At 38.3% G+C, this 14,222-nt stretch overlaps 2 protein-coding genes across 2 annotated transcripts in view; one reads left to right on the top strand and one right to left on the bottom strand.

The window, feature by feature from the left end:
- Window positions 1–5,136, bottom strand: part of LOC139139174 (galanin receptor type 1-like) — a 46,576-nt gene extending 41,440 nt beyond the window's left edge. The window contains exon 1 of the mRNA XM_070707985.1: window positions 4,906–5,136. The gene's annotated coding sequence lies outside the window, so the exon portion shown is untranslated. The remainder of the gene's footprint in view (window positions 1–4,905) is intronic.
- The window catches only part of LOC139139173 (cholecystokinin receptor-like), a 46,751-nt gene that overhangs the window by 8,758 nt on the left and 23,771 nt on the right, over window positions 1–14,222 (top strand). The window lies entirely within an intron of this gene.

Below are 14,222 nucleotides of genomic sequence, written 5' to 3'. Positions count from 1 at the left end.
CTCTACACAATAATTTTCTGCACGTAGCTTCTGTATTTAATAACGGAGATACTGTGATTTCCATCAAAGCTTGCTGCTGCGATCGACTTCACGATAACCCTTCTCAATTTCTTAAAAGAATGTTTGATTGTCTATCGGGGTCAATTTATCTTTATTATTTCAGCATCACATTGTCGGTATTTGACGTTGATCTTGATATTAAAGAAACAGCTAATCATCACAGACGGGTTGAAATGCCGAAGGAATGGACGGATTAGAACCATGCTCGTACAAAGTTGATGAGCCAAAGAAATGGGATTAATTTATGGTCGACAAATTCGTAGAAATGAGCGATCGTGAATATAAGTTCAAGCTGTCTTCTTTAGAATTTAGATGTTGCATGGAGGTTTCGAGTGCATTTTGCAGGCGCAGTGAACACTCGTTTTTGAACAGATATCTACCTAAGGTCACGTGACTGGACATTCAGTGCAGCTGGCGTCGACAAAATTGTGCCTTTTAGGAAATCATACGAGCAAATTGTTCTCAATTTAACGACAATTTTAATTTGTTGAGCATTTTGGCGTATCATAGCGCGAATACTCTTAACGGTCACATTACTGGGTCAGGCACCTATATTATTTTAATTCCAGAGGGGTCTAGAGGTTTGATCACAATATATTTTTACTCATAAAGCTGGTATTGATGTGTTCAGACTTCCAAATGATACTCAGGGCATCATCAATTCATATTTCCTCCTTGAAGTGTGCTAATGATGTTGTCCTCTTTTTGTAGTAAAATTGTTGTATTTTGTATTTGTGTACGGAATGCATAGTGCCCCTTCTCCTGTGCTGTTTATTGTGTAAGCTTCTCGTTGAATTACAAGGGAAATGCAAGCAAAATTATTCTTGTCTTTTTCTGTAGTGTTTTCGCTTGTGTTTGCAATGCCATATATTATACTAAATAAATCCAATCAAGTCATAATCAAATCAGTTAAATCATCTAAATCTGTTTTTATCAAAAGTTTGCGTGAACTTATACAAGTATCACTGATTTAAATATTCTGTACAAAGTCTGCCGTAGAATTGTTTACGTTGAAAGTATACGCAGTGGTGTTGAGGTAATGATCGTGTGTTGGTCTAGATGTCTGTTCATTTGTTTTTACAAGGCGAGCAGAAGAGTTTCTAGCTTGTCCTCAGCATCGGGAGCTTTCTGTGTACTTTCAAACCTTGTCGCCTGATTCAAGGCCATATTGATAAGACGAAAGTCTCCAACGATTAGAGCAACAGGCCATAAATCGATATGTTTGACATATTCCTGTCAAATAATCGCCATAATCAATCATACGCGTCATGAGTCGCTCTGCGGGACAACACTGCGGTCCATCGTGTGTTTGGGCTATGGCACCTCGCCGCTTTGTTGACGTCAGAAGCCGTATTTTAACGTTTTCACTTATGAAATTCGCCGACGTTTACATCGATAACGACTGCCTTTTCTGCTTAAATCACTCTGGTGTCGTGACCTTTAAATTGTACTGGGAGACCTGCCGTACTCATGGGATGGCCTCTGAATTAATAGTGCGTTTATCTCAGAATTGCCATGTACTTACATCTTAGTGCCGTCGATAAAACGCTCGGAGACACGGCTTAATGTTACTGCTCAATGCATGCAAGTAGTGGGCCTTTGGTTTTTTTCCAAAATAGCTCAACATGCTTCTTGACAACGTCCACATATGATATCGAATTCTGTCCCGATGCACAACCAACTGTGATTGAGAAACGGAACTATAAACAAGTCTCTTTGCAGATTTTTCTCATCCATGCACATTTTCTTTACATTCTGACTTTTTTCTAGTGACAAACTTAAATCTTCAAATCGAAGTGGTCTTGAAATATCTTTATGGGGAACAGGGCTGTTCGGGTATTCTCAAAATATGTACAATGTACAGTGTGTACACACACATACATGCATTGATGTATACTACCCTGAGCCACTCCTGCAAAGCAGTGGAGTCTTCGATCGTTCATGAACATTTTGCAAAAGCCCTATGATCGTAACACGCCGCCTACAAATGGCTGAATCAGCGAATTACTCGGATGCGAACCTGAAAGTTCAGTCGCCAATAACTTCATTAATTAACTGATTAACACGAGCCATTAACGTATCCTCCTGAGCTACGCGAAGTGTAAAAAGCGATGTATGTGAAAGTACCTGGGTCCTCGATCAGCAGCAAGTTGAGGACGATAAACATTCAACACTAAATGAGACAAAAATGTTCAAAGATTCAATGTTAGTCCCTCTTGTAATACTATGTCATTCTAATAGTATGTAATACTATTTTAAGTCGTATTATTTTGAAATGGTACGAATAAAATGGGAAAAAATATATATATAGTCATCAGGGACTGCTATCGCTCTAGATCATATGCGCCTCACGATGGAAATAACTGCATTCGAGCAATTTAGCCGTTCCATTCAGGCGAAAGATTCGTCTAGTCTTATCAAGTTTAATGCCCCCGTGGCACTCTGCAATGCTACTCAGCCAACTGGTTCAAGAGCTCGACAAGTATTTAAGGGATGACCTGTAGCAAGTTCAGATGCAGTTTCGCCGTCTTAAATGTGATTCCAACCGATGAATATTTGTCACTTTACTGTCGTCTCTACCCTGCCAATCAAGAAAAATGATCTCAGTCTGTCAGGACAACACACGATTCTAATACGGTGTTTGTGTGTAAAGCTCCCATAAACTGGAATTTAATATTCCATGGTTCAATTACTGGTGCTTTTCACAGAAGAAAATATCCTATATAATTTTATTTAAATACAACTCAGAGTGTTTACACGATGTTTTTTTTCTTATTTATGGTTGAAATTTACAATGTTGGCCAGTGAATTTCCTTTTGATATATAAACAAAATGAGGATTTGTTGGCGAAACTCAGTTTGCAGTGAATAATGATACATTTCTGTTTTAAGCTGTTGTCGCCTTTTCAATCAAGGTGATATATTAAGGTAGTGTGCGCGTCGAAAATAAAAGACTTAAACTTCTGCTCAAACTCTCCTCAAGGAGCCTTTCAACCATTATCTTTCAAAATCAAGAATAAAAATCGGGGGTCACCGTGCAAATTTTGGGACTAGCGCAACAAATTACCCGAGATTTAAGCTTACCAATATTTTAAAATTCAAAATGGCCGCCGCCATCCCTATCTTGACTCTATGCAGGAAAAAAAATCGATTTTCGATAAACTAAGACGGTTAAAAGTTTTCTTACATCAAGAGCTTCAAAATAAACCCCCACAAGTGGTAGATAAGAAAGGCATTGTAAACATTTAAGAGATCAAATATCTGTCTTCGAGGCGCATCTACCTTAAGATAGAATGCGCAATGCGCCTCGAGGACAAATATTCGGATTCTCAAACTTGTACCATTTTTTTCTGGCTTACCACTTATGGGGGCTCATTTTGAAGCTCGTAGAGTAATAAAGATTTCCACCCGTCTTAGTTTTTCAAAAATCGATCATTTTATTCTTCCCCTTAGAGTCACACCGTGACAGGGAGGACGGCCATTTTGAATTTCAAATATCGGTGAATGTTAGTTAATTTGTTTCTCCAGTTCAAAACTTTGCACGGTAACCCTTAATTTTGTTCTTGATTTGGAAACAGAATGGTTGAAAGCTTCACTGAGGAAAGTTTGAGTAAAAGTTTAAGCCATTCATTTTCGAGACGCGTACTACCTTAACACGTGAATCACCCTTCAAGGCGGCTGCAGTGATTTGCAACGAAGGAACGTATCAGGGAGAAAAAATTCATTCCAATTTTACGCTGAATTCATTTCCTTTAAAAGTTTGCAATCGTGTTCCAAGGCGACCTATTTCTTTAACGTGGACACAATCACTTAAATTACTCAGCTACAACACGACTTCCAAGCAGCAATATTAATTCCACGTCAAGAAAATCACTGCGCCATGATTATGTCTTGACTTATACCAGATTTTTACGGTGAAAAATGGTTTACAAATTACTTTTAGATATTTCAGCCATGGTAATATCGAATTTGTCTGGCTCAACTGATGTCGGAAGCAGTTTAAATGAAAAATGTGTAAGTCCAGGATATCTAGTGATATGAATCAACCCTGAAGAAGAGCGGTACACCATATAGCCATGGTAACTACAGATAAAGCTAAAATAGGGCGATTTTATAAACTGATAGGGAAGTAGACCGGTGTTACCTCTTCGAGAAACCCATGACCTCGACACGCATGTTGAATATCGATGAAATCAACAGAAGCTCTTCTTGAAAGTGTAAAAATCGATGACGCACTCTTACATCGCTTTGAAATATGTCCGCTATTCAAACCGCGCGTCTTCGACAAAATTACTCCAGATTCCACACAATACCGTGTTTAGGGCGAAGAAGTGACATTGCTACGTAAATAAGCGTGCCATCATTGGACTCAAGAGGCTGATTTCAGCATTGCGGAAGGCACGAATGAAACACCTTTACGACCGGGAAAATAAGGAAAGATAACTCGACGAATTGAAAGTGTATATAAAAATGCTACATAACTGACAAGAGATATTGATATTTTTGAGAAAGGTGACCGACCTCGAAGGAAAGTTGGCGAGGATGTGTGCTTATTCAGGTATCGCTGAAGACGAGAGACTACATTTAAAAGAATTTGCAAAGAAAATGAGACGAAAGGTATGTCATCAAATGTCAAGTTACTGAATAAAACAAAGGAACAAAGGACTCTTTGTATAGCATAAGATAGGGTTAGATCTGACACATCTAATTTTAAATTACTTCAAGAGCGCGCTGAAGTGCGAATTTTACGCGAGAGGGTGAACGTTTCAAAGATGATAATTCTAAGAGAGGCTTTCCTGTGTAATTCCGCAAAAGAAGCTTAAATACCAGTGATAAATGTACATACCCAACAAAGTCAAGCTAATCGTCGTGGCCCCTTTGGACAAAGAAGAGACAGAACCAAAAGGTGGGAGAGCTGGTGCGGAGCTGGAGAGTGGCTTCCAAAAATGAGAGCTATAATATATCAGTACTTGCAAGTATTCCCAACAGAGTGCAATTCGAAATTGCGAGTAGCGAGGGGTGCTTGAGTGCTTTATCGCGATTTTGTGACCCCCTCCGACGTTAACCCCGTTGTTCTATTTATTTTGAGACTAAACTAGTATACCCCCTCAGCTTTGAACATTATCCCTGGGCCTTCGGCTGCGTATAGTGAGCGGTAATTGAGTAATCTTTCATTCAACAAACGCCAGCTATCGAGCTTGTCGTCTGCGATTTGAGATTAATTCCTCTGTCAAAGACAAACAATCCCTTTCTAGAAGTTTAAATACCGCGGCGACCTTTGCTCGGTGGCAGTGCGGCTGCCCGGTGCCAAGTACGTCATTGGGAGATTTATCCCCCGCATCGTTCCTTTTTCATCGCATGGATCTAGTTTTCATGATCCCAGGTCAGGAAAAAGCCAAGAAATAAACAAGATTTAGCGTTATTATATCGAGTTTGCTTCGGTTATTTGACGCTTTCTATTTCGGATAATAAGTATATAACCTACTTGGGTGATTGCAATTCCCCGGACTATATGTGAGATTTAAATCGTTTGTCTTCTTTCGATGACGTACGTATGAGTTATGCTACTGGCTTTTACGAGCGATCATCGCTCGGATGATCTGTGTTACGTGGACGAATCAGCCAATGAGATGCCGAGTCTACTTAAAGCAGATCGTATTTCAAATGAAAGAGGCACGATAATTCTTCAAACATCACATTGCCGGGAGGTAAATTTATGACTTCCCTAGGGCGTCAAGGTGAAGATGACGAGCGCATCGTGTATATATTTCCACCATTATGATTTCGCAGATTATACGGATTCCTTGGCAACGTAAGTCTTAATCTTAAAAGATACTGTCATCGCTATGTACATGGGCGTGTCGGGGAAGAACTTTCGATCAATTAGACTTTCTAACGAAACTGTTTTACCGTAGACAGATTGCAATCATAAAAGAAGAAGAAGGCATTGATCGCCATTCTAAATGATGATGATGATGATGACAATGATGATATGCTGATGATGATGAGCGGGTTAAGTTTTTTTTCAGTATAACAATCATTTGAATTGATCTCATCCCTTGTCAAAATGCTGCAAACCTTGTCCGTTCTCTACACCAACAAAACACATTCACAAATCCAGAATGTTCCAATCTAAATCAACAGGTAACAAATGGCCGATGACGTACACAGGACACCATCTCAAAGAGTGACTCCGTTCTTCGTGAAATGGGTCAAAAAACTTCAGACTGCGCTTTTCGTTATGTACAATAATTAAAGTGTTGGTCGGATGTTGGTTATCTCAAATTTAATACCACCAAAATGCTCCTTGTAATAAAACGATAAATGTTGAATTAAACTTTTTTATTGATGTGGGAATACCCCACAAAGGGCAGAACGTGTTAGTAAATTACATCAAGGGAGACTGAAATAAGAGAAAGGACGTAAATGTTTATTTTTGTATCGTAAAATCTTACGAGAAGTAAGCGCCCGTGGCTCACTAACACTTGTAAACTGCCGACCGTCTCGTCTGACCCGCTGTTGTAGGGGAAAGGTCACCGCTAGCAACAGCGCCCCCAAATTTCAAATTTAATTTGCCCTCGATTTTCACTCGAAAAAATCATGATAAATGTTATCCCTCAAGCGTGAAGAGGTGACGCCACTTCGCCCTTCAAACTTGTAATATCGCTTACCTAGTCTCCGATTACACAGTCCTTTTAATATTGGGCTAAATCTCTACTTTTGTGAAATTTACTTTGGAACCAGGAATATGATTGAGTTAATCTAGGTTGTTTTCAACACTGTAATGGTTTGTGAACATGCATTCCCACTGCATCGGTGAAAATCTGTATGCAATAAATGTTGCTTAGTGTATGCTACGATCTTACAGATATAAAGACTATTATTATACACCTGTGCGTGTAATCTATGGAGTTTCGTCGTGCATTAAGTTTCGGTATCAGAGATGCGTTGTCCAATGATGCCGAGTTCAGGTGTTCATGGAAACTGTTTGACCTATGACCTTACAACACCTTTACGTCTACATGGGGAAAAACAAGAGAAGATTTTACATTTTTTACAAATAAATGTACATCTAAAATTCGGTACTTCATGCAGTGAATAATGATCAGTCCGAAACCTGTGAATTTGAGTGAAGTTGTGCTGCTGGACTACAATTTCTACCACGTGCACTGCGCTGCGCGGGTTGAAGTTTCGCTCAGTGAGCTTTAAATAGCGGACACGCGCTCAACGCGTTCCCAGTCTGCTCGCGATCATGCGACGCAGTGCGCGACGGGCATCCCCAAAAAACGCTTTCATTTCGACTTTTTCTGGTAAAATTTGACTGAAGAGGTGTATATTAACAAGGTTATTCACAAATATATGTACCGGGATTTCTATCCTCGTACATCGTAGGCTTCTGTATTGTCCGAGACGCTGACAATACCTCCGCTGCAAGATGTACTCGGACACAAATTCACGTTAAAACGCATAACGCCGGTCCATGGAATCACTGGCGATGTACACATTATCCTCGTTTGAACACATTACAATCCCTCTCCATTTTGGTTTCACCGTAATAATTACGCAAATAGCACATTTAAGTGCAGGCAATACGGTACTCTGAACTTTAAAACACAAATTTCACCCTCTTCATATCCCCTTGTTGCAATGTCGCCCTATGATAACCTATAGTATTTGAAGCAGGCATATGTATATATTAGATCCTAACCCGCTAAAGCTCACGGGTTTTGCCTTCAGCCTGAGATCTCACATCCCAAATCATCTATCATTCTTATAGCAGCGAACGAGAGTCTCGTTGCTTTCTTCACAAATAAATTTAATCCTTTTCCAGAGGCGATGTATTTTGAACTAATTGCCATTTCTCCCGTAACTAATGACGAATTTTACGTAATACCTTCCGGTGACTGTTTCGAATCCGCATCAAAAGTTTAGTACGTTACACAATCAACGGCTAAGCTTGGCGATTTGCAGCTATACGAAATTATACAACCGGAGTTGATCGTCGACAAACAAATGCCAAATGTCACATTTTCTCAATTATTCACACGGTGGCTTCCTTTGAGTAGTAATACTTGAAGCCAATTTATTCTTCAAATCCTTCTTGAGGGCAATCACTTGAACAAACGAATAGGAAAGAGTTACAAATGTGTTGCTCGACGCGGCCTTTATATCCCCTGAGGCGAAATTCAATCTCTATATGGATGATCCAGATGAAATAAATAAACTAACTTACATAGGTTTGAACTGAACAAGGTGGGATTATCAGACAGACAGACAGACAGACAGACAGACAGACAGAGACAGAGACAGAGAGATTGGTAGGGAGACAGACAGACGGTGAAATAAGACACCATTATTAATTAACAATGTCGAAGCTTTTCTCTTGCATATGAAAGAATTTGCTTATTTCATGATCAAACTGACAACCAAGTACAATAATTTGTTTTATCTTCTGTACCATTTTGTGCTGACGTTATATACACGCCTCGAAATTGGAAGATTGAAATTTGTGCTCAAACTTTTCGTAAGTAAACTTAAAACCATTCACTCTCGAAATAATAAAAATTAGGTGTTACGTGCAAAATTTGGCACTAGAGAAACAAATTACCTAATATTGAAATTCAAAATGGCCTCCTACTCTGTGTTAACTCTTATGGGAAAAATCAATTTTTGGATTTACACAAAACTGAGCCTGTGAAAACTTTAGTTACTCCACGCGCATGAACTTCAAATTTAGTCCACATGTAAGTGGCAGACAAAATATTGTAAAAGTTTAAGAGTTCGAATATCTGTTCGAATATCGAAGTGCATTCTACCGTAAACACTGAGTTTTAATACATTAATGTTAAAATCTCTTGGAACATAGGCTTCTCAGCGAATGCCTCTCGGAGAAGTATTTTTAATTAGGACGTTTAATATGGCTGTCAAGTTCAACGAAACAGATTACCAAGTAGCAATGAATCATTTTAAGATCAAGGAAAATGATTTGGCCAGGGCACACGACAGAGAGCACGCTGAGGCACCTCTCTTGTCGTTTGTTTCGCGAAAGGTAATTCACAAATGAAAAAGGCCTCTGTATCATAACTAAACTTTATTTACCTTTTCATGTATGTCGATTTAACGTTTTTCGCGGTGCATCATGGTCGGAAACCTATCCAAACAAAAAATCGATGGCAAATTTTTTTCGTCATCCGCTTACGGGCGATATGAGACATTAGACGTACTTTAGCCCTGTTCCTATAAAGAAATCAAAGGCAGCACGTATTGGGTTTATCTTTATGGGACGAAGTGCCATCCCCTATTCATAACAATTTACAAATAAGTTAGTTTATTGGTTGTCTCTACGTATCGCTAGGATAAAATGGATTTTTATGCTCGCAGGGATCCCTAGGCTGCCACTTTGCGCCAAATGAATCTGGTTAATTTCCACATCTCGCAAAAAATGAATTTTTATTATATTAACGCACTTTCCCCATAGGATTAGAAGAGCCTTCTGTTATGGATTCCTGCCCTACAATATGAGGTATTGAACCTTGCCATATGTTGAATTATCGACTGTGAATAGTTGGCGCAATAATCGTTATTACAGATAAAATGCACTCCTGTCAATCATAGCAGAACCCTTTGATGAATGAGATATTTACCGCGGTGCATACAAAATGAACAAAGAGTCGTTGACTTTCACTGCTCTGCTGCTGTCGGCGTCATTCCATCAAGTGAGCGCCACACAAACACTCCAACACCAACATAAAAATTGGCGGGTACTCTTGTGCGGAAACATTCGGCACTTTTACCCTAAAATACGAGGTGTGTGTTTGTGATCGTTCTGGATGAGGTATATTTGCACCGAGCGCAAACACGCTTTCAGACCCGGTTCCACAGTAACAAGGAATATGTTGAAATCAAGTTAACATTGAGAAGACGTAAATCACGAAGACACGTTCAGCTATAAGGGAACGTATTTTTAAAAAAAAATCGTGAGTATTTGAAGATCTTTACAGCAATAATGTTCAGGATCTCTTCGTCAGCATTACTTCATTTTTAACCCAGAAATTGTTTCGTTCGTCGTGAAATTTTGCTTCGCGAATGTTTAAGATCCCTCTAGTTTTTCGTTCATCTTCCACTGTGAAAGTTGCGGTCATTTCGATACCACCTTTATGACTTTGTAAATCTGCAGTCTTTCGGTGCAAATATACCTCGTTGAAAGGCTACATCCAGACTTTCGAATCATGTATCGTAGATTCAGTGTGTGTGAAAGAGAATTAATATGTCCTGAAATTTCGGACTTAAACAGCGGCCTCTCTTCGATTAGTGTAAGTTGGAGGTCTTGCTGTAAAGTTTAACTTCAACTTAAAGAATTGTTTTATAACTCTCTAAGATTTCTTCGCATGGGGTTTAGTAATTGCAGGTTATGTGTTTGTTTCCCTGTAGCACGAGCGAAGACAAATTATCCACTTGTAATTATCACATATCCGCTTTCAACAAAATCTTCTTCTTGCGAAGCTATTTCTCTCAGTTTGCTAATAACTCCGACACGCATATACTGGTACAAATGAGGTAATTACAAAAGCTAACGTAACAAGCATAAAAGCGTGGTCATTGATGGTCCTGTTGTTGAAAGCCGAAAATTGAAATTACCGTTCTATTACTTCAGCTTGATGAGTCTTTAACAGTCTGTCTGCTTATTAAATTTTATGAATTTATTAGCATTGAAGTATTTTTGAAAATCTACAGTCAATATTTTAGTAACTTTCCGGCAGTTCATTCGTCACAATCTTGAAGAGTGAGAGTCTATTCACCACTAAAATCATGGTTTTAAGTCTCTCTCTACCTCCTTCCCTCCCTCCCCTCTGTCTGTCTGTCTGTCTGTCTGTCTGTCTGTCTGTCTGTCTGTCTGTCTGTCTGTCTGTCTGTCTGTCTGTCTGTCTGTCTCTGTCTCTCTGTCTCTCTGTCTCTGTCTGTCTCTCTCTGTCTCTGTCTCTGTCTCTCTTTCTCTCTGACTCTCTCTTTCTTTCTTTCTTTACTGGCTTTCTCTAAATCTATCCTTCTCCTTGTGTCTCCCAATCGATTCCCCTTTCATTGCTGTGCATCTCATGAACATTCGTTCCTTTTCTCAACGACCTGGCTACGATGCACTACGATGCAATACATCCATGTCTTTAACTATTTTCAATATCAATGTATGTATCCAGTTGGCGTTTACGACACTGAAATAACTGAGAATATTTGTGTGGGCAAATAAGGCAATAAATTTCCTAAATCATACATCTCAATATATATATTCTCTTAAAATTGCCAGCTGAACGACAAATGCAATGACCGTTCCCCCATGAATGTATCCATTATGTCAATCTCGCACTGGGGTATCCCATTAAATCCACCTTAATTTTCTTTTCAATATTCCAGTCTCAAAAATTCTGACGCTGTAGAACACCAAACACTCAATAGAATTCCTCGACTGTTATTATCAGCAAAAGCCTGCATTAATGTGGCAAGTATTGAGATGGGTTGTCGTCTAATCTTAAAAAAAATATCGACTTGTACGGTAAATTCATGTAGGTCTGCTGTATCTTTGTGATTGCGTTTACTTTATTTTTTTCCTGTCATTATGTTGACCTCAACAAGAACCATCTTATCTAGTCTTTTTGTGCTGACACCATTTGGAAACGTATTAAGGCTACTTTTGTTGTATAGATGCTGTATAGAATCTCCCGATATAATAGCATAAAATTATGCACATCGGCAAAAATCTGCAAGAATCAAAATCCAATTCTGTTTTCAAGGAAGAATCAATACAAACTGGCCTGAAGCTGTTGGTTCTGAGACTAGCTTTTGAAATATCTTTATTGTGAATGCATGTAAGTAAGTTATTCTTCTGGGCAGAAGATTACATCCAGATAAGATTCTGTAACTGAGTAAAATGAAAGCGTGGTGAAAATGGTATTGCGTACAAAAGTGATTAGGTGAACATTTGTTTGGCAGACTAAACACATTCGCAATGTACCGTGGCCATAGATAAAGCGCTAGCGGGAGGAAGGTCTTTTCAAACTGTTTTTATGCGCTAACTACTAGCACCGTGTATCAATTGTACTTCCTAGTTTTCTCGTTTATATGTCCATGCAAGCGACTTGATTGATCACCATGACGTTAGATAGGCCAGTCATTTTTTGAGCTGTCACTTCTTTCATGAGTTCAGCAAGTTCACAAAATTAGATCCCTCACATGAACGACACTGTACCTTAAGTATAAAACGACAATACTTTCAAAGAGACTGGAAAATATGCATGACTTACGATCAAGCATTTCCTGGTTTACATTCGACGGCGAAGGATATCAATTGAAATAAATCGTGCATTCAACTGTTGAGAAAATTGAACTCACGTCATTCAATTTAAGGTGGCTTTTGTGCTTAACTAACATTACTTTCAAAGCAATATTTATCATCAGCGATGGCATGAAAACCCCTTATGCTATATATTTTTATAAAGCAGGAATCGTAAGTTTAGTATGGTAGCAGTAGTCTACTCGAAAGATGAGGGGGCTAGATATTTGGGGTAAAAAAACCTAAATTTTGGTAATAATGAAAATTAATTTAAGTTAAAAATAGACACTGCTTACGAAATTTGATATGTCATTTACAATTACTAGAGTTTATGTAGAAAAACAACAATTTCGTTTTGAGATATCTAATTTATTCTAAATGCCAGGAATAGAAAGACTGACATTTAAAAACGTGATTAATATCATGATAAGCATAATTGAAACGAATTTTAATCCAAATGCAGGAAAACAAAATATCAAAGTGTTGCATGATATTTCAGAGATGATATTTAAAAAGTTCACACAATTTGGCCAAGTCGGAGTAGAGTTGAATCCTTTAAAATATTGAAAACGGGAGAAAAAAACGGGAACTTGAAAGTGTGGGATTTGCATACATTTGCATAAATTGACACTTCTTCTAACGTAACATTCGACTGCTTGTCATGCTAAAAATAATCCCACTAACACTTCAATCTTGGTCGACAAATTACTGGAACTTTAACGAAATTTTTGCAAAAAATTGATATTGGCAAAAATACGTAGTATAACATGCGACGCCCCCTTAAGCATCTTCGAAGCTCTCTCTCTCTCTCTCTCTCTCTCTCTCTCTCTCTCTCTCTCTCTCTCTCTCTCTCTCTCTCTCTCTCTATATATATATATATAGGTGACCGTAGAACCATCAAGAGTATTTTGAAGCGGATAATGAGGATTGAGTGGTAGGACTGCACAAGCTATTTTTTATTATCCAATGTTTACCTCTATGAAGGCCAATATCAATGGACAGCCTTCTCGCCGAAATCGCCCCTGTGTTAGCTATATCACTAAGTTTAATTAAATCGAATGATGAAAATAACTACTAGGGATTTCTTAATAAGCAGAGCAATTCAAGTTGAAATTGCTCCTCAGTGAAATGTAAATTCTTCATTGTTATGAGTTTCCTGAATTCATTTCTTCTGTGCCTTCCTTTGATGGAAATATAATGGAGACGGCAGATGAAAATTATCCTAAACATGTACAGTTTTCGACAAATGATAGTAAAAACTATGCATGACAGTTTCGTACACTGTGAAAGCCAATTTTTGTGCTCGTACACTGTGAAAGCCAATTTTTGTGCGATTCAGCTAATAAAAACGCCTTCAGACCTTCTACGTCCCAAACCAAAACGTTTGTATAGAACATTGAAAATGTTTCTCAACTAGATCAGATAACTATCCGATCTCGTTGAGAGATAAAACTCAAATGTGATTTCGCTGAAAATCAGCATAATTTTGAAGGCATTTAATATTTAATTGTCTCAGAGGTTGTTAGAGTTTTATGTTTAGTAACTTTTATGGCTAATGGATGGATACAGTTAAATTGCTTCTTGCTATCACAGGTAAAACTTTAAAAACATTTATTCCGTTGCCTATTGCTGTGTTAGTGTATGTCCTATGTTCCAAATGTCAACTAACAATCTAACATACAAAACCTAATATCCATCGCTGTAACAAGTACACAATAGTTAGTCACAAAGTATACGGTTTTATTTGCATTGATGTTAAAAAGACAATAATGGTAAACATATATAGGCTTAAAAATGAATACTTAACAGCAACCTTACCCCGTCGCAAAGGAAAACGCACA

Source organism: Ptychodera flava, chromosome 8 (genome assembly GCF_041260155.1).
Source record: "Ptychodera flava strain L36383 chromosome 8, AS_Pfla_20210202, whole genome shotgun sequence".
NCBI classification, from domain to species: domain Eukaryota; kingdom Metazoa; phylum Hemichordata; class Enteropneusta; family Ptychoderidae; genus Ptychodera; species Ptychodera flava.
Note: the sequence above shows the minus strand (reverse complement) of the source record. Positions and strands in the feature narration are given on the sequence as shown.